The 21,890-nt window shown below is 48.5% G+C and overlaps 1 non-coding gene across 1 annotated transcript; it reads right to left on the bottom strand.

The window, feature by feature from the left end:
• Window positions 1-7,020: 7,020 nt before the first annotated feature.
• On the bottom strand, window positions 7,021-7,160 carry LOC138401982 (U4 spliceosomal RNA). The gene has a single exon (XR_011236577.1). It is a non-coding gene; the product is annotated as a U4 spliceosomal RNA (small nuclear RNA).
• Between the last annotated feature and the right edge of the window lie 14,730 nt (window positions 7,161-21,890).

Genomic DNA, 21,890 nt, shown 5'->3' with positions numbered 1-21,890 from the left:
GAGGAAGGGACTGCCCCGCCTGAGGGCGGCCATTGCCCTGGCTGGGTCTCTCCTCTGGTCCCAGGTCCTGGCAAAACCTCCCCCAAACATGGGAAGGTCAAAACCCTCATTTGAGCTTCCAGAATGTTCTCTCTCTTCCCACCTCAAGTGCATACTCAAGGGTTCCTAACCTGGAGCTCCTGCCGAGGTGAAAACATAAGCGTCCCAACAGACGGCAGCCTGTTACCTGGGCTTCGCACCTGCGGACTTGCCTAGCACGCAGCTCACGTGACTTGTGGAGCTGCGCGTGCGCAGGGTGACAATTCACTGTGGCTGCAACATCCCGGCCTGCCTGAGGGCAGGAGGCGGCAGCAAGGGTAGGAGGATTAGGGAAGTCACAGAAAATGTCAGGGTGGGGCTGGAGTGTATGAAGCATCACCCAGTGGCAGGCACTGAACTGCATTATCTCACTGTACCCGCCCAGAGACTTTGTGTTGGTAGAGATTGTGGTGTGTCCATTTTACAGATAGGAAAACCAAGGCCCCTGTGGTCTTTAGAACTTGTCCAAATGCACAGGTACAGTACTGGGATTTGAACCCAGGTTTCTCTGACTCCCAAATGCCCAAGCTCTCTTAGGCCATACTCAAAACTAAAGTTGGTTTTCCCAAAGTGTGGTTGCAACCGGGAGGGAGTTCTCTCTCTCCTTCCCTAGTACCTCTGAGCCAGCTGCCTGACCAGATTCGTGTCCTGGCTGTGTGGCCTTGGGCAAGTCATGTCACCACTGATTCTCAGTTTCATCATTCATAAAATGATGACAACATTGCCTGCCTCTCCGACAGGCACAGTGGCTCACACCTGTAGTCGCAACTACCCCAGAGGCTGAGGCCGGAGGATCACTTGAGCCCAGGAGTTGGAAACTGCAGTGAGCTACGATCAGGCCACTGCACTCCAGGGTGGACAATAGAGTGAGATCTTGTCTCTAAATATATATACACACATGGCCTGCTTCTCATTACTTATGAAAATTAACCCTTCCAGGCTGGGCACGGTGGCTCATGCCTGTAATCCTACCAGTCTGGGAGGCCGAGGCGGGAGGATTGCTCAAGGTCAGGAGTTATTGCTCAAGGTCAGGAGTTCGAGACCAGCCTGAGCAAGAGCGAGACCCGTCTCTACTAAAAATAGAAAGAAAATATCTGGACAACTAAAAATATATATAGAAAAAATTAGCCAGGCATGGTGGTGCATGCCTGTAGTCCCAGCTACTTGGGGGGCTGAGGCAGGAGGATTGCTTGAGCCCAGGAGTTTGAGGTTGCTGTGAGCTAGGCTGACACCATGGCACTCAGAGCACCGGGCAACAGAGCAAGACTCTGTCTCAAAAAAAAAAAAAAGAAAAGAAAAAGAAAATTAACCCTTCCAACAAAAATGTAGTGATACCTACCAGCTGCCAGGTACTGTGCTAGACCCTGGGGATGCACCAAAAAGAAGAGATCATGTCGTTAAATGAGATAGCATGTGAACATGCTGATAAGCTCCAAAGCCCTGTCGGGGACTGTTCTGGAAACCTGGGCAAGGTTGGACCTATTTCCCATTAGAAACAGATGAGATCTAAAAACGGGCTTGGCATCCCCATGGAAGCCTGGAGTTCCCCTGCAGGCTTCCCCCTGTTGGAAGGTGGGCAGTTCTGCCGTGGGTTTCTCACAGCTGGCCCCCGAGGAAGCGGAAACAGCCTGTTACAGGTACGGGGATTCGCAGTCTCCCCTGGCATCTCCAGAGCAGGGGGTGTTCCCATCAGTTCATTAGAGGAGGGTCTGCCGTGCCTTTGGAGATGTATACTTTTTTGCTCCACTGAAAACAAAAGCGGCAAAAAGACAGAATTAGGACCTGTGATGACATTTTGCTGGAGTGTCCCGTCTCAGCCAGGTTCCCGAACACATGCAGAAGGTCGTTCACACAAATGCATCTGCTCAAAGCCCCTTCTACAAATACAAGAGGGCTGGCACAGGCTGGAACATCTTACACAGAGAAGTCTAGCCTGGGAGAAGAATCTCAAGCCAGACCTGGACCAGCTCTCCTTTTAGTGGATATTCTGGGGGAATAAAAAAGAAATCTCAGGAGCCAGGATGAAGGAACAGAACCCCAGACTGTCCAAACAGGAAGGCCAGTGAGTCCAACAGACTGAGGCCCAGAGAGATGAGTTTAGCTGCCGAAGGTCACACAACAAGGGCATGAAAATCCCAATGAATTCATGCAGCCAACAAATATCTATTGAGTGCCGGCTACATGCCAGGCACTATTCTAGCCCCTAGGGATACAGCAGTATCAAACCAGACAAAAGCTCCCATCCTCTCGGAGCTGGCATTCTAATAGAAGGAGCCAGACAATGAAAAGATGCATTAGTAATGTACGTGGTATGCTGGATGGGGGTAAGCGCGATGGAGAAAAAGGAAGCAGTGAGAGGCAACAAGGAGTGTATCGCACGGGTGTGATTTTAAGTAGGATGGTCAGGGAAGACCTCCCTGAGAGGCTGGCATGTGAACAAAGACCTGAAGGAGGTGAGGGAGGAAACATGCCAGTGTCTGGGGGAAGAGTGTCCCAGGAGGAGGAAACAATCTCAGCAGAGGCCCCAAGGCAGGAACGCACCTACTTGTGTTCCCAGGAGCAGCAAGGAAGCCGCTGGAGTGGAGTGGGTGAGGAGGACAGGAGGCTGGAAGGAGCAGGAGCCAGATCAGGTAGGAGCCTTGAAGGTCACTGTCAAGGCTTTGGCCTTTACTCCAAATGAGATGGGGAAGCATTGGAGAACCTGGGGCAGAGGAATGACATGATCTGACCAACTAAAAAAGGCTGAAGCTACTTCCATCCATCCATCCATTCACTCATTCATTCATTCGGGCCTCTTAGGTGCCAGGCAGTCTACTGATGACAAGCCACACAACCCCAGAGTGATCCATGGGGCACTTGAGTGTGCATTTTGTGCTGATTGAAGAGTCCAGAGAAGGGAGAAAGGAGGCCCAGTGATGGCCTTTCCCTTGGCCCCTACCCCCCGCCCCCGCTGCCTTCCTCTCCTGGCCCCGCAGCCCAGGGAGAAGGGCCCCAGGTAGCTGCAGGGCTCTGTGCTCAGGAGGCTGCGAGAACCTGCAGGTTATAAATAGCATCTCTTGCGGCAAGGAATCAAGCTGCTCCGTCCGAATGAGTCAGAGGCACAGAGCCACAGCCCCCCAAACTGCAGCATCCCTCCCGCACCCCACCCCAGGCTTCCCTCTCTGGTTTAACCAAAAACCAGGCCCCTGCTTCTCGCCATGACCCTCTCTGACCCTGTGACTCCCCGCTTATCTCAGCTTCTACCTCCTGGAGCACCAGAAAGCCCACTGGTTCATTAGTTCTGAGAGGCAGGACTGTAGAATATTTAAAAAACCAGGATCTGCAGTTGGGCCTTCCCAGATTTCAGGCCCAGCTCTGCTACGTCTTGGCCGGGTGACCTTGGGCCAGTCACTTCATCCCTGGGAGCCCTATTTTCCTCATTCAGAAAATGAGGACAATAATAATAATAACAGCACCTACTTCATGGAATTGATAGGAGGATTTGATGTGATTACCCAAACAAAGTGCTTAGCCCAGAGCTTGGCATATAGTAGCTGCTCAGTTAATGGAGTGGCAAGCAGTCCCTGTGCTCAATTAGATTATAATCCAGAGATAGGTGATTAATAAATAAGAAAATCACAGCTTTCATCTATTCTGCTGCACATCTACCGTGTTCCTGACATAAAATATAGCATTTCTACTCTTTATAACCCTGTGTCACCCATCCCATCTGACACAGGAAAAAACTGAGACTCAGTAGGGAGCCACGTGGCTTGTCCAAGGCCATGCTGTGTCTGGTGTGGCAGAATCTGATGTCAGCAGAAAGGTATAACCATGTCACCAGAGATCTTTTGTCCTAGCCCACCCCACCCCTGACTCACCCCTGTGTATGGAGATAAAAGAGTAAAAATGGGGTCTGGGGTTGGGGTGGACAGGTGGAGGTGCAAGGTATCTCTGCTTCCTCTGGCCATCCCTTCTGGCTCCTAAGGTGGGAAGCCCTCTGCCACCTCCCCAGAGAACAGACTAGCTCTCCTTTGGGTGGCACTGAGTAAAACTCTTACTGTGTAATGGCTCCCAAAACATCTGTCTGTGTAACCATTTTTATTTCACATTTTTTTAAGCGATGGAGTTTCACTATGTTTTCCAGGCTGGACTTGAACTTCTGGCCTCAAGGGATCCTCCCACCTCAGCCTCCCAAGTAGCTGGGACTACAGGCACATGCCACTGTGCCTGGCTCATTTAACCATTTTTTTTTTTTTTTTTTTTTTTTTTTTTGAGACAGAGTCTCACTCTGTTGCCCAGGCTAGAGTGCTGTGGCGTCAGCCTAGCTCACAGCAACCTCAAACTCCTGGGCTCAAGCAATCCTTCTGCCTCAGCCTCCCAAGTAGCTGGGACTACAGGCGTGTGCCACCATGCCCGGCTCATTTTTTTTTCTATATATTTTAGTTGTTTGGCTAATTTCTTTCTATTTTTAGTAGAGACGGGTCTCGCTCTTGCTCAGGCTGGTCTCGAACTTCTGAGCTCAAACGAACCACCCGCCTCGGCCTCCCAGAGTGCTAGGATTACAGGCGTGAGCCACCACGCCCGGCCTAACCATTTTTATATGTTACACACATTGTTTAAGGATGAAGGTGATGGTAACAATTTGGCTTCATTACCCACCACGAACACCCCCTGCCACCGATCTCTTAGGGTCGTGTCTGGTCAGCCCTCCTTGCACCCAGGTCCCAGAGTAATCCCCTTAAATCCCTTCCTCCCCCACACGAGAAGCCTTATAAAATAGCAGAAAGGACATGCATTTGGGGATCAGACAAAATGTGGGCTCCCTACTGGATCTGTCATGTCTAAGCTGTGTGACCTTGGCCAAGTCACTTTATCTCTCTGAGCCTCATCCACTTAACCATTCATTTAGCAAGTACATATTAAACACTGTCTACCACATGCCAGGCTCTGCTCTAGGCTCTGGCACGACCGCCATGGATGAGAGAGACAAAGTCTCTGCCTTCACGGGGCTTTCATTTTCATGCGGGAAGAGGAGAGAGGTAATATACAAGCATGCAAATAATTTCAGTAGCGATATGTTAATGAGGAAATTGAAACAAGGGAATGTGATCATGATGGGCAGGGGGGTTGGGGTGGGCTCTCTCTTCCATAAGGTGGTCAAGAAGAAAGTGACATTTATTCCGAGACCTGAATGACCATGACAAGGAGCTGGCTGTGAGACCCAGGGGCGCACGGGCCTTGAGGAAGGAATGAGTTTGGTATTCGGAGCCTGGGCGGTGGGAGTAGAGTGAGCCAGGGGGAGAGAGGGAGGAGATGAGGTCAGAGAGGTAGGCAGGTGCTAGATCACAGAACGCCAAGTGACGAGAATTGCGACCGCATTTGGCGAGATGATGCACTAATCCAGCATAAGACTTGGCATACAGTGAGCGCTCAGTATGCAGTAACTTATGATTATGAGCCGTCCCTGTTCTCCTCCTCCTCCTCCTCCTCCTCCTCCTCCTCTTCCTCCCAGCGACCCTCATGCCCCAACCCTGCCCCTCCACCCCTTTCTGCACTGCCACCATCTCTCCCTGGTCCGAGGAAAGGGACGGAGATCCCGGCAGAAGGGAGGAAGCACCCCCCAATCTCTCTCCTCCCCCTCCCCTTCCTCCTGCAAGCCCTCCCACCGCAGCCCAGTGATTTTCCTGCCTCTCACAAGGCGATTTTATTAAACATCTCGAAAAAATATTCTCTCACTCCCTCTCTCTTTATTTATAAAAATCAACTTAACACCCTGCTCCTTTGTTCTATTTGGAAACTGGAACAGCCTGGTTTATATTTAGCTGGAATCCTGCTCCTTTCCCCACAGATTCCGGCACAGCCCAATGAACTAGAGGGGCTAAGGGAGGAGGGGGGGGCTGGGGGAAGAGAGGGGACCTCAAGGGGTGGAAGGTGCTGTCCCCCGCAGAGGCCTAGATCTATCTGAAGGACCTGGAAGGGCAGGAGGTGAAGTGTCGTTCCCAAGATATCAGCGTGTGCCAAGTCCAGGCTTTGGCCATGTCGACCATTATTTTGTCACTCTCTAGTCCCATCCAGATGTCCCCAGAAGAAAACAGGGGAGATAGAATACAGAGCAGGAAGACCCAAGCCCTAATCTGGAACCAGGCTTGGAGGCATACTCGTTAGGGGCGTGGATTCAAATCCAAGCTCCCCACTGCCCCTCACTAGCTGGATAGCCCGGCACAGGTATGTGCTTAATAAACAGTGGCTACGGTTATTAGTCACTGTGGGCTGAAGGAAACTGCTCAATTCCTCCAGCGTCAAGGATCCGCTCAAAAGCTACTTCCTCCATGAAGCCTTCCCAGATTAAACTCATCTATTGAGCTAATAGCACTGGGCTAGACACTAGGGCTATGGAGGCAAAGGAGCAGGCCCTCACAGGACCCCACTGCAATCAGAGATGGATGTATATAATTGCCACAGAGAATACTAAGTTCCAGAAGCCACTTAAGCTCTAGTTGGGCAAGACCTATTCTCTTTTGTTCTCCACTGTATCTTAGAGCCAAACATAGCGCCTGGCACATAGAGAGGTAGCATAGAATGGTGGTTAAGAATGTGTCTGGGTAAGCAGATTGTGATACACTCACACAGCGATGGAATAGCATGCAGCCAGGAAAAGGAACAGAGTGCCGATCTATGCTACATGTACATGAACCTCAAAAACACGATGCTAAGTGAAAGAAGCCAGGCACACAAGGTCACATATGGAATGATTCCGTTTATATGAGGAGTCCCAGATAGGCAAATCCATAGCGACACAATGCAGACTAGAGGTTCCCAGGGGCTGGAAGGAGAGGGAAATGGGGAGTGACTGTTTAATAGGTGTGGGGTTTCCTTCTGGGGTGATAAAGATGCTTTGGAACCAGAGAGAGGTGATAGCTGTGCAATGTCACTGAATTATTCACTTTTTTTTTTATTCAGTCTCCATAGAGACTGTCAAAAATTGCCAATGCAGACTATATCATAAGACATCACAGCCGGGTATGGGAAAAGTTTTCAATTACCAATAATCACCCCTCAGATAAACCTCATTGGCTACAATACTCCCACTGTGCAAAGATAATCTGTTCACTTTTGAGTGGTTAATTGTATGTTACGTGAATCTCACTTCAGTTTTTTAAAAAAGAATATATCCAAGTTCACTTCGTGGTCATGTCAAAATGTGAAAAAACACTTTATAAAATTAACACCGCTTCATGCCTTAACAACAAAAACAAACAAACTCTAACAGTGTAGGAATAGAAGGAAACTTCCTCACGTTGTTAAAGGCAGCTTCTAAGAACCTACAGCTAACACATTTAATGCTGAAAGTCTGAACACTTAAACACTTTTCTCCCTAAGACCGGGAACGAGGCAAGAATGTCTGCTCTCACCACTTCTATAAAACATTGTACTGGAGGTCCTAGCCAGGACAGTAAGGCAAGAAAAGAGTAGGAAAATACAAAGTTAAATTGTCTTTATTTATGGACATGGTTATGCATAAAGCAAATCCTAAGGAATTTACAATAGAACAAAACTTTTAAAACTAAAAATTCCATTTAGCAAGGTCAAAGTATACAAAGCCAATATATAAAATGTATTTCCTTATACTAGCAACAAACACTTGAGAAATTAAATGTATAAAAATATTTATGCTTGGCTGGGTGCAGTAGCTCACACCTGTAATCCTAGCACTCTGGGAGGCTGAGGCGGGAGGATCTCTTGAGGTCAGGAATTTGAGGCCAGCCTGATTTAGAGGGAGACCCTGTTTCTACCAAAAGTAAAAAAAAAAATTAGCCAGGAGTGGTGGTGCACGCCTATAGTCCCAACTACTTGGGAGGCTGAGGCACGAGGATCGCTTGAGCCTAGGAGTTTGAGGTTGCTCTGAGCTATGATCATGCCACTGCACTCTACCTGGGGTGACAGAGCGAGACTCTGTCACAAAAGAGAAAAGAAAAGAAAATCATGATAGCATCAAATAGCATAAAATACTTAGGGATACATTTAACAAAACTTGCAAGATTTTTACACTGAAAACTACAAAACCCGGCTAAGAGAAAATAAAGAAGATTTAAATAAATGGAGACATACAGCTTCATGTGTAAAATGTCGATTCTCCCCATATTGATCTATAGATTTAACAGAATCCTGATCAAAATTCCAGTAGACTTTTTCTTTTTTTGGTAGAAATCATCAAGTTGATTCTAAATTATATACAGGAATGCAAACAAACTAGAATAGCCAAAACAATTCTGAAAAACAGAACAAAGTTGGAGCTATTTGATTTCAAGAATTACTGTAAATCTGCAGTTATCAAGAAAGTGTGGGCCAGGCGCGGTGGCTCACGCCTGTAATCCTAACACTCTGGGAGGCCGAGGCAGGAGGATTGCTCGAGGTCAGGAGTTCAAGACCAGGCTGAGCAAGAGCAAGACCCTGTCTCTACTAAAAAATAGAAAGAAATTAGCTGGAAAACTAAAAATATATAGAAAAAATTAGCCGGGCATGGTGGTGCATGCCTGTAGTCCCAGCTACTCGGGAGGCTGAGGCAAAAGGATTGCTTGAGCCCAGGAGTTTGAGGTTGCTGTGAGCTAGGCTGATGCCATGGCACTCTAGCCAGGGCAAAAGAGCAAGATTCTGTCTCAAAAAAAAAAAAAAGAAGTACTGTAAATCTACAGTTATCAAATAAGAGCGGCATTAGCATAACAATAGACATATATATCAATGAAACAGAATAGAGTCCAAAAATAGATTTATATACACATAATGATTGATTTTTGACAAAGGTGCCAAGGTGATTCAATGAGAAAAGGAAGCTGGCACTGAAACATATCTATATGGAAAAAAAAAAATCATGACCCCTGCCTCACACCATACACAGATTAACTCGAAATGAATCAGTGACCTAAATGTAAAAACTAAACCTATTAATCTTCCAGACTAAAACACAAGAGAAAACCTTGCGACCTAGACACAGGCAAAGATTTCTCAGGACACAATAAATCACAAACAATGAAAACAACCAACAGATAGGACTTTAGCAAAATTTTAAACTTTGGTTCTCCCAAAAACACTATTTAAAAAAAAATAAACTATAAGCCACAGATTGAGAAAAAAATATTCATTTTATATATACATATATACAACAAAAGACTTGTATCCAAAATATCTAAGGAACTCTTACACCTAAATATTAATAATAAGAAAAATAACCCAGTAAAAAAAAAACCAGGCAAAATAATTGAACTAATACTTTGCAAAAGAAGACATACAAATGGCCAATAAGCATAAAGAAAAGATGCTCAAAATCTTTAGTTGGCAGGAAAGTACAAATTAAAACCACAATAAGACACCACTACACACAGACGAGAATGGCTAAAATTAACAGGACAGATGATACAAAGTGTTGGTGAGGGTATGGAGCAACTGGAGCTCTCATCCACGGCTGGTGGGAGTGTAAAATGGCACAGTTACATTGGAAGAGTTTGGCAGTTTCTTATAAAGTTAAATATACACTTGCCATATGATCTAGTAATTCTACTCCCAGCTATTTGCCCGAGATAAATGAAAATGTCCATACAAAAGACTTCTACGTGAACTTCAGAGTGGCTTTTTTCATAATAGCCCCAACCTGGAAGCTACCTGAATGTCACTCAACAGGAGAAATGAACAAATGACTCGTGCTCTATCTATCCAGTGGAATACTACTCAGCAACAAAAGAAGAAAGAATTAACAATGTATGGAACAATGTGGATGAACCTCATAAACGGTTTTGTTTAGCAAAAGCAGCCAGTCACAGAAGAAAACTACTTGCATGGTTTCATTTATATAAAATTCTACAACAGACTAAATAATTTATAGCAGTAGAAAGCAGACCACTGACCACCTGGAACAGAGGCGGAAGGATGGATCGCACAGTGGCAAGAGGGAAAAATTGGAGGGATGAAAATATTCTATATCTCCATTGGACTTTTTCATTGTATTATATATAAATTATACCCTAATAAAATTGATTTAAAAAATATAAGATTCTGCCTGGGTTCGATTCTTGGCTCTGCCACTTACTAGCTGTGTAATTCACTTATTATTTACTTAATTATTCACTGATTAATGATTAATTTCACTTTTCTATTTTCTCATCTGAAAAGTGAGAATAATAGTACATACATACATCCCTTTATGGATAAAAATAATAACAATTCCCTCATAGGATTTGTTTGTTTGTTTGTTTTTAGATAGCCTCATAGGGTTCTTGACATTTAAATGTAAGTGAGCTAATTTCTTGAGAACTGTGGAAGCCAACCTCCAAGAAGGCCACCAGTGATGGCTGCCTCCCAATACTCATGGCCCTGAGTAGTCCCCTCCACATGGACAAGGGCTGATCTCTGTAACCAATAGGCTATCATGGAAATGATGAACTGTAGATTTTGAGACGAGGCCACAAAACACATTGAGGCTTCTGCTCTTGGATCACTCTTTCTGGGGGAAGCCAGCCGCCATGTCGTGAGCGCGCCCAAGCAGCCCCGCAGAGAGGTCTGCATGGCAAGGTACTGAGACCTCCTGCCAGCAGCCACCTGCCAGCCATGTGCCTAAGCCAGATGCACCCTGCAGCCCCAGACAAGCCTGCAAGAGGGCTGGCTGACACCTTGACCACAACCTCATGAGCCAGAACCTCCTAGCTAAGCTGCTCCCAATTCCTCACCCACAGAGACTGTGTAAGGTAGATATTATTGTTGCAAGCCATTAAGTTTTGGAGTAATTTGTTACACAGCAGTAAATAACTAATACGAACACTGCTGATAATAATAGCTAATGTTTATTGAGCATGTATCACGTCACTTCCTATTACTACTGCTACTACTACTGGCAGGTACTAGGTTGGATTTTCTCCATCTGCCCATCTAGAGCTACCCTCCATTCTTTCCCCCCTGCTCTGTGCCCAAAGAGACCGGCCTGTCCAGACTCCACAATCTCCCATGTCCTCTGGCTTTTAACCACGTTTGGCCAAGGAGGAGATGGAAGGGAGAAGGTAGAGTGAGTCAGGATATTTATCCATCTCCTCCCTCCTGCAGGGCACCTCAGGCTGGCTATGTCCCTGAAGGTCACAGCTCCTCTTAAGGTGACTCTCTCCATACAACTCTTTCTGGCTAGGGGGACTGCTCCCTTCCCTCAGCCCGCCAGGCCTAGGAAGGTAACAGCCCTCACACTTTCACCAGCCCGGGCACTGCACTAGCTCTTGTGATCCCCCTGTACCCTGCCCACACCTACATAATTTGAGCGTGCCATCTGTTTCCTTCTGGGACTGATCAGCCACCCCAATTTAAGAACCTCTACCTTAGAGAAGGAAGTAGAAGTTCAAAGAGAAGCAGGGAGATAACTCGGAAGCAAAAGGGAAACCAACGAGGCCACCCAGAGGTATGCTGTGCAGCCGATAAGCACTAATAGATGCTTCTTGCATGAATGAATGAATGAATGAATGAATGAATAACTTGGTGGGCGCTGAGGAGGACCCACCGGCCCTTACCACAGGTGCTGCAAACATCATGTCAGCATCTGAGCTACTTCAGCCAGACACAGGTGACCAGGTCCCCAGCCCAGCCCGGAGTCGAAGCTTCAGGAAGTCTCGCGTTGGAAGGATGAACACACAGACCAGGACACCCAGGAAGCAGCCCCCAACCTCAGTGAGAGACTCAAGAGTTATTTTTGAAAAGCATGCAGGGCCTGCGGGCGGCCCTGGCAGAGGCAGAGCGCGGAGCTGGGAAGGGGAGCCAGGAGCAGAGAGAGAACAGACAGCAACCGCAGAACCCACGCCCCATGCCTGTGACGTCAGCCCCGCACACTGTGACATAATGCGGTGGCTGAGGCAGGGGAGGTGTCCTGCATCCCCCTCGGGAATTTTAATCCTGGTAAAATATCCATAACATAAAGCAATTTATCCTTGGGAATGTTTAACCCACTCCCTCCCCAGGCTGAATGACATTGGGGACCGGGTTCCCGCAAGAACAGGGAGCCGGAAACGTCAGCCAAACAGATTTGTGGCCAAATGGTGTGTGAGGTTTTGCTCAAGTTTGAGAAATGCCTGAAATTGGAGGGAGGGTCATTGCTCCAGGCAAAGCTGGGGGCCAAGGACTAGGAAACAGTCGCCACCCCTACAAAACAGAGGGAAGACAGAGGACTCGGGGGGAACAGGGGAGCAGGGGTTGGACTTGAGAGGAAGCAGGGGGACAGAACGCGGCTGATGAACCGTGCAGGTGAAGGGAGAAGTGATTGCAACGGGGCAGGGGTCACAGGCAGCCAGAGGGAGCCACCAAGTCCCCAAAATAACTGCTGCTTCTGTGGGAGAAACTGCAACTAATCAAGGTGGGAATAATCCAAAAATCCCTCAGAGAGAGGCTGCTGGGAGGCCCCCGTCTCCAAGCCGAGATCGGAAGGGAGGAAATATACAAGCAACGTGGTTTGTCCTGGAAAACAGTGCCGACACGAAAGCAAGGTCTTCCTACGGCCTCAGTCAGAGGGTTGCAGGGCGCTAGTACCTATTGAATGCCTACTGTATGTCTGGTGCCGTAGCATATGGCTACGCACATGGCCTCTGAAGTCAGCCTGCTGGATTTGAATTCCTGCTCTATTTCTTGCTGGCTGTGTGACCTGGGACAAGTCCCCACTCTGAGCCTCAGTTTCCTAGACTGCAAAATGGAGACACTTTGCCCCATAGGGTAGCTGAGAATAAGTGATCAATGCATGAAAACTTTTTTTTTTTTTTTTTTTTTTGGTAGAAATGGTGTTTCACTATGTTGCCCAGGCTGGTCTTGAACTCCTGGCCGTAAGTGATCCTCCCACCTTGGCCTCCCAAAGTGCTGGGATTACAGGCGTGAGCCACTGCACCCGGCCTCATGAGAACTTTTATTATGACCTTTCCCAGCAACCCTGGGCGGGAGAAGTTTACGCTTCTGTCTCCTCATCGTACAGAGGAATAAACAGGCTCAGAGAGCCCAAGGCCACATGGCTGAGATGCAGAAGTGTCAAGAGTCCGACCCAGGTGACTAAGTCAAAAGCATGTCTGTTCACTAGTGCGGGCTGCCCTGGCCCCTCCTCAGCGGGAAGGAAGGAGGGTGGCAGTCCCAGGCAGGGCCCAGCACCTCTGTCCAGGGAGGCAGATCCAGTGTGGACATTGGAAACAACCTCCAGGAGAGTCACATGGGGTCCAGAGCGGTGAGCGTTGCCCTAGACTCACTGTGGGACCTTCACGGAGTCCTTTCCCTTCTCTGGGCCTCGGTTTTCCCAGTTGCAGAACAAGGGGTGGTAGCAGGTGATTCTGGTCCTGGAGAGGCTGCATTCTTGCTTGTGGGGCAGGCATTGCTAACACGTGTTAAATAGTTTAATCCTGGTACCAGCAGCAGTGAGAAGAGGACAAGAGAGAGACCTGGGCAGCTGCACGGTGGTCTTTGTTCATTGTTCCCCTCCCTCCCTCTGGGGAATAGCTCCAGGCAGATGGAAGAGCAAAAGCAAAGGCCAGGAAGTGAGAGCGAGCATGGCATGCTTGGAGAGCTGCAAGCAGAACAGTCTAGGAATCTGGTTTATTCATTCATTCAATTATTCAACCAACGACTATTACTGTGTGCCAGGCACCGTGCTAGGTACTACAGATACAGCAGTGAACAAAACAGACAAAACCACTATTTCCAAGGGGTCATATTCTGATGGGGGAAGTGGAAAAACCAACTAAAATCAATAACCAGGGTCATTTGTGAATGGGATACGTGCTACATTAATAAAAGCAAATATTTATAAAGTATCTACTAGGGGCCAGGCATTGCTAACATATGTTAAATAGTTTAATCCTGGCCAGGCACAGTGGCTCACACCTGTCATCCTAGCACTTAGGAACACTGACGTGGGAGGATGGCTTGAGGCCAGGAGTTCAAGACCAAACTGGACAACATAGCAAGATCCTGTCTCTACAAAAAATAGAAAAATTAGCTGGATGTGGTGGCACATGCTTGTAGTCCCAGCTACTTAGAGCCAGGAGGATTGCTTGGGCCTGGGATTTTGAGGTTGTAGTGAGCTATGATCACACCACTGCACCTTAGCCCAGGCAATAGAGTGAGACCCTATCTCAAAAAACACAAACAAAAAAAATATAACCCTTATTGCAACCATTTATGAGGTAGGTGCTATTATCATCACCCCCATTTTACAGCTGAGGAAGCTGTGGCACAGACAGGTGAAATAACTTGCCCAATGCCACACAGCTAGTAAGCAGCAGAGGTTAAGATTCAGATCCACGCCATCTGGCTCCATTGTGCTGGCTGGTGGGAGAGCATTTAAATAGGGCAAATTTATCCAGGGAAGAGCCCTCTAAAGAGGTGACAGTTGAGCCAGGATACATGATAAGATGTGAGCCATGGGAAGTCCAGGAGGCGGAAGGTTCCAGATGGAAGGAACATTGAGTGCAAAGGCCCTGAGGCAGGTAGGAATAAGACATGTTGGAAGAAGAGCCAGGAGGCCAGTTTTAGCTGGAGCAGAGGACAGAGGTCAGAGGTGTGCTCAGGGCAGACACGAGGGGTTGGGGAGGAGCCTCATCTGTTCTCCCTCCCCAGGGAGGCTCAGAGGATATTCTCAGGATCCTCCCCGCTGCTCAGAGGGATGATGCTCAGGAGGCCTGCCTAGCCTAAAGCGATGATTCTGACAGGCGTGGCTCCCTCTGCCCACTTCAGGCCAATTAAGCCTAGGCAAAGATCATCTTCCCAGGGGCCTACCGCTGGGAAATGGCCCCAGCTGAGCCACCCGCCTGGCTGCTGTTTATCCTGGCAGCCACCTCGTGACTGATGGGGACACAGAAGGGCTCATCTCATTCCTCACTCCTCACCCTAAATCCACATCCCCCCGGGCCCTGCACTCCCCACAGGGCCACAGATGGGCCCTTCTGTCCTTCAGCTGAAGCTGGACAGCCCAGCTCCTGCCCTCGGGGACCCCCGAGGCCTGAGTCCAATCCCAGCTCTGGGGGAGGACAGGCTGTTGCCCAGTTTGGTCACAGAGGGTCTGCGAGTCCAGAGTCTGGCCTTGGGGAGAATCTCGGAGGGATGGAAAGTCTCCATGTTCCTAGACCTGAATTACAAACCGATTCTACCCCTGTGTGGTCTTGGGAAAATGGCTTCACCTTTCTAAGTCTCAGTTTCCTCATCTGAAACCAGAGATAATAATAGCAATACCCACCTCATAGGGTCACTGTGAACATGAAATATAACATGTCTGAGAGGGAGCTTTCTGGGGGCTGGAAATGTTCTCTCTCTTTACCTGGGAGGTAGTAAATAAAATTCAATGAAATATACACTTTAAGATTTATGCCTTCTACTGTATGCACATTATAGCTCAATTTTTTAAAAGGTGCCAAGTGCCTTGATTAGCACCATGTATTAGCTAGTATTCGTATGAAGTATTCCATAATATTTGTTGAATAAACACCAGTACCTTTCCATATTTTTGTTTATCATGTATTTGATTCTCAGTGCTCTGGGTGCCTGGTTGCCTAAGGGAGCTCAAACTCATGTCCATGACCGAGTTCTCCCCTTCACCTCAGTCTTGCTCCTCTCGGGCCTCCCAAACTGCCCAGAGGCTCAATACAGAAATGTGGCCGTCACCCTGACTGCCTGCTCCCCACCCATCCTCTCCCCAGCCCCTCACAGCCAACTTATTACTTATTACCAAGACCCCCGGCAGTGGGCTATCTCCAAAGATGGCCCCCAACAATCCCCGCCTTCTCTGGAGGGGCATGCTGACCCCCATCAAGAGGTAGAGCTTCACCACATGCCAAAGAATGAAGCTGGACCCCTATCTCACTCCACATATAAAAATTAAAATGGATCAATAACCTAAAGGTAGGCATTAACACTATAATCAGAAGAAAACAGAGGGGTAAATCTTCATGACCTTGGAGCTGGCAATGGATTCTTAGATTTGAAAGCACGAGCAACAAAAGGAAAAACAGATACATTGGACTTCATGAAAAGTAAAAGCTTTTCTGCATCCAAGAACATTATCAGGAAAGTAAAAAGCCCATAGAATGGGAGGTAATATTTGCACATCATATACCTGATAAGGGTTGAGTATCCAGAATATATAAAGACATCTAACAACTCAACAACGAAAAGACAAACAACCCAGCTAAAAATGGGCAAGGTAATTGAATATACATTTCTCCAAAGAAGATATGCACATATCATGGCCAAAAAGCATATGAAAAGATGTTCAACAACACTGGCCATTAAATAAATGTAAATCAAAACCACAATGAGATACCACCTTATACCTACTAGTAGGGCCTTAACTTAAAAAAAAGGGTGGGAGGAAGAATAACAAGTGTGGGCAAGGATGTGGAAAAATGGGAATTTTTGTTGTCTTAGTCAGTTGGGGCTGCTCAAAAAAAGTGCCATAGATTGGGTGGCTTATAAACAACAAAAGCCTATGTCTCACAGTTCTGGGAGCTGGAAGTCCAAGATCAGAGTCGCAGCATGGCCAGGTTCTGGTGGGGGCCATCTTACAGGTTACAGACTGTCAACTTCTCCCTGTATGAGATGTACATGGTGGAGAGGAGGACAAGCGAGCTCTCTGGGGTCCCTTTTATAAGGGCACTAACCCCATCCATGAGGGCACCACCCTCATGACCTAATTACTTCCCAAAGGCCCCACCTCCTAATGCCAACGCATCAGGGGTTAGAATTTCAAAATATGAATTTTGGGAGGATACAAACATTCAGTCCATTGCACTCGTGCATTGCCGTTGGGAGTGTAAAATTGTGCAGCTGCTGTGGAAAACAGTTTGGCAGTGCCTCAAAAAGTTAAACATAGAGTTACCATATGACACAGCAATTCCATTCCTAAAAGAATTGAAAACAGGGACTTGAACAGATACCGGTTCACCAATGTTCCTATTAGCACTGCTCACATGATCAAAAGGTGGAAACGGCCCAGACGTCCATCAACAGACGAACAGATAAACAAACTGTGGTCTATGCACACAATGGAATATTATTCAGTCGTAAAAAGGAACGAAGTGTTGATACACGCTACAACATGGATGAACCTTGAGAACATCATTCGAAGTGAAAGAAGCCAGACCACAAAAGGTCACATATCGTGTGCTTCCTTTTATACGAAATATCCAGAATAGGTAAATCCATAGAGACAGAAAGCAGATTAGTGCTTCTGCTTAGGGGGAGGGAGAATGGGGAGCGATTGCATAATGGGCAAGGGGTAATAAAAAAGTTTTGAGGAGGCCAGGCACGGTGGCTCACGCGTGTAATCCCAGCACTTTGGGAGGCCGAGGTGGGAGGATCTTTGAGGCCAGGAGGAGTTCCAGGTCACAATGAGCTGTGATTGGGCCACTGCACTCCAGCAGCCTGGGTGACAAAGCGAGACCCTGTCTCTAAGAAAAACAAAAATTAGTTTTGAAACTACGAAGAGGTGGTGGCCGCACAAGATTGTGATGGCACCGAACTGAGCCTCCTCCACCCCCAGCCAACAGCCTCACTGACTGCCAGCCATGTGGGTGAGGCCATTTTGGACCATCCTGCCATCCCAGGGCCCCCCACGTGATGCAGAACTGCCCTTTAACCCCACAGAATCGGGAGAAATAATAAATTATTATTGTTTTAAGCCACAGAGTTCCCTACCTCCAGCCCACCCTCCTGAGCTCCATCCTGCCCTGCAGCCAGAGGGAACCTTCCAGCCCCTGATCTCGTTTTCTCAGTCCTCCAGACGGCATCGAAGCCCTTCGGTGTGGGCAGCAAAGCCCTGAATGACCTGTCCCTGCCCATCTCTGCAGCCCCAGTGCCCCTCACACAAACCCCACCCGCGACTACTCGCAGTTCCTGGAACTCAACACGTCCCCTCCTTAGCACAAGCTGTTCCCTCTACGTAGAACATTCCTTCCTACCTCCTCTCTCTTCTCCCGGCTAACTTTTTCTCCTTGGGACCTCAGCTCAGACACCGCCAGCTCCAGGAAGCCTTCCCTGCCCTCCCAGGGTGAGTCAGGTACCCCCTGCGGATGGCCCTTTCCCCTGTTCTTGTCCCCATATCACAGTGGCTGCTTCTATATTGCTCTTGCCTATTTACCAACCTGCCTCTCTCGCCATGCCGTGAGCAATTTCAGGGCAGGGACAGTCTTCTTTGTGTTCTCAGAGCCTAGCACGGGCCTGGCACACAGTAGGTACTCAGGGAAGCCCAGGGAAAGGGAGGTGGCAATTTTGTAGTGTGGGCTGGGGACCACCTTGCTTCTCACATGAGACCGGTGCGTGAGTGAGACTGAGCTGTGGACTCCCCCTAGCGCCCCTCCTCCCAAAAAGGCCCTGGCCACTTGAAGGGGGCTGGAACAGAGGTCAGGGAGGGACTACTAGGGGCCCAGGCAGTCGATGTCAAGGGTGGGGGAAAGGAACCCTTCTCCGTGTCCCCAACACCTCCTCCCCAACACCTGGACTGTAACGACTAAACGATGTACCCATCTCCCCAATAAAGAGTGGCCTCAATAAAGAGTGTCATGCAGGGGTTCCTCGCACAGGCCCTGCAGGCAGGCGGACCAGGTTTCAAATCCTTGGCTCTGCCACCTCCCAACTATGTGACTCTGGAGGAGTCACTTCCCCTCTCTGATGCTCACTGCCCTCATCTGTGAAATGGCACAATAACGGCCCCTCGTAGACTGGCACGAGGAATAAATGAAACAACGTGTAAAAAACACTTAGCACAGTTGCCGGCACATGGCAGGCTCTGGGAAACGTTAACTAGGTCTCTGCTTGTCACCCTGGGAGCCACACTGATCTGGGCCTAGCACTGTGCCTGGCACACAGGCACTCAGCCAACGCCTTGGGAATGAATGAATGAGGAATCTGCCGAGAAAACAAGAACGACCATTATAGCACACAGTATTCACGCATCTTTACACTTGTGCCCATTTTACAGGTAATGACATTGAGGCCTGAGGGCATGCAGGACATAGGTAGTGGAGGCTGGATTAAACCAGGAAGTCTGAGTCCTCTAACCAGTGAGCTACCACCCTACAACTGCCTCTCAAAGCACCAAGGCCTGTCTTTCCTGTCAGTTCGGCTGCTGACCAATCAGCTGCAAGATCTTGAGCCCGGGAACCTCTCTCCAGGCCTCAGTTTTCCCACCTGCCACGAGAGGGTTACGGGAGCCAGTGTTGAAGGGCACATCCTATTGGTCTGATAGTCCAGGCCTTGGCCAGCGTCTGACTGGTGCTAGTGGCCCACGGACCGGCCAGCCCCAGCTGGGGCAACACTTTCCATGGGCCGGACTGTCACAGGAGGGGGTCACTGCACACTGACAATTGCGCTAGCACCCCCTCCCACATTGGGGAGGTTTGGTTGGCCTCTGCCTATTCCCAGCTCCCCCAGGGTCTCTGAGGGAAGCTGCAGCGGCCACCCCCAGATGTCTATTCCTGTCCCTGGCCTAGCGCCGTGCTGGGGAAGCAACAGCTATTTTGAGGCCCTTCTCCCTCCAAGTGTGAGCGCTGGGAACATCCCGAACTGGGAGGCCGCCCATCGCAGCCTTGCCTTGGATCTGGGCCACGCCAGCCCTGTGGCTCTGCCTCTTTTCCCAGCTCCGGCGACATGATCAGCTCTGATCACAGCCACCATGCTGGGACAACCTGGGAGAACTGATTCCAAGGGGCTTCTGCAGCAGCTCAGCATGGCTGGGCGGTGCCCTTCAGGGGCAGGACTGGAGCAGCCAGAGCTGGACCCGTCAGCTGGGAGAGGGAACTGCTCTGAGCTTGAAACTGGGGAAGACAGTGCTGAGAACAGTCATATAAAAATACCTGACATTTCTTGAGCGCTCACGATGCAGCAGGCCCTGATCTAAGCACTTGATGAGGATGTAAGTAATTTAACCCCCGCAGAGAAGAAACCAAGCAAGGTTCAGAGAGGGGAAGTGACTCGCCCAAGGTCACACAGCTGGTAAGTGGCTGAGTCAGGACTTGAACCTACGCCAGCTGGTTCCAGCGTTCATGCTTTTAATCACTTTCCTTCCAGTCCAGGGCGAGAATTAGGAGAATGAGTCAGTCCCTCCTTGCTATTCTCGGCCCAGCCAGACCACCTTGGTGAGCGCAGCTCCCTCACCTATAAAATGGAGATAAAGATAGTACCCATTTCCAGAGCTGAGGTGAGGAGTAGCAATAACATACTTTGGGGACTGAGGCTCAGTAACTTCTCTTTTTGTTTTTTTTTTTTTGAGACAGAGTCTCACTCTGTTGCCTGGGCTAGAGTGCCGTGGCGTCAGCCTAGCTCACAGCAACCTCAAACTCCTGGGCTCAAGCGATTCTCCTGCCTCAGCCTCCCGAGTGGCTGGGATACAGGCATGTGCCACCATGCTCGGCTAATTTTTTTCTATATATTTTTTTAGCTGTCCAGATCATTTCTTTCTATTTTTAGTAGAGATGGGGTCTTGCTCTTGCTCAGGCTGGTCTCCAACTCCTGACCTGGAGCAATCCTCCCGCCTCTGCCTCCCAGAGTGCCAGGATTACAGGCGTGAGCCACCACGCCCGGCCTCAGTAACTTCTTTAAGTCATGAAACGAACATATACATATGTCCGTTTGTCTGTTTAGGCTGCTGTAACAAAAATAGGACAGACTGGGTGGCTTAAACAACAAACGTTCATGCCTCAGTTACGGAGACCAGAAAGTTCAATTTAGAGGTGCTGGTAGATTCAGTGTCTGATGAGGACCGTCTTCTCGCTGTGGCTTCAATAGCAGAAAAGGGAGAGTGTACTCTCTGGGGTCTCTTTCACAAGGGCACTAATCCCATTCATAATGGCTCCACCCTCGTGACCTAATCACCTCCCAAAGGCCCCACCTCTTAATACCATCACATTGGGGGTTAGGATTTCAACATATGAATTTGGGGGAACACAAACATTCACTCCATAACAACATGGTAAAATAAAGTGGTACAAACAGTGACACAGTAAAAAGTGAGACTCTTCTACTTCACACCTTAAATCCTCCCCCCCCACCCACAAGAGGTAACCACCGTCAACAACTTCTCATGTCACCTTTTGGAAACTGCCCATGCAAATAAAGACAGAGAAGCCGTAGAGGATAGTGGTTAAGAACACGGACTGCCTGGTCCAAATGCTGACACTGCTGGGTACCAGCTATGCGAAACTTGGGCAAGTTATGTGTTTTCCCTGTGCCTCAGTTTCCTCATCTGTACAATGGGGTTCACAAAATTAAGTAACTACTTTATAGGGTGGTTGTGAGGTTTGAAAGAGTCAATCTATGTAAAGTGTTTGGAACATTCTCTGGTACGCAGTTGTCCAATGTCCAATAAATACACACATGCAATGGATCCTTTCTGACAGACATTGAGGTAGACTTTTGCAATTGCAAACGATGCTGCAAGACACGTCCTCGTTCACCTGTCATTTGGCACAAGTGCAAGAATCTCAGTGGGATAAATTGCTGGTGAAGAAATTGCTGGGTCAAACAGTCGTGCCCTTGTAATTTCAATTAATTTTTGGATGAGCGAATTCTCGCAGCAGGCAGGGACAGGGAAAGACGTCTACACAGCAGTGAGGACACAGGAGGAGGGAGATCCAGTGTTTTGCCTGAGGTCCAAGGAGGGCCGCATCTGCCCCGGCAACCTGGAGGATGCAGCGGCTCCCCAAGCCCGTGGCCAAGCAGAGAGTTTAATTTGATCTAGATTGTCCCCAAAAGCGTTTTACAGAAAATTGGTTGATAGGATTAGAGGAGCAGGAGTCCCTAATGAGCAGCAGCTGCTTAACAAATACTGAAGTGATACGATTTTC

Source organism: Eulemur rufifrons, chromosome 21 (genome assembly GCF_041146395.1).
Source record: "Eulemur rufifrons isolate Redbay chromosome 21, OSU_ERuf_1, whole genome shotgun sequence".
Taxonomy (NCBI): domain Eukaryota; kingdom Metazoa; phylum Chordata; class Mammalia; order Primates; family Lemuridae; genus Eulemur; species Eulemur rufifrons.
Note: the sequence above shows the minus strand (reverse complement) of the source record. Positions and strands in the feature narration are given on the sequence as shown.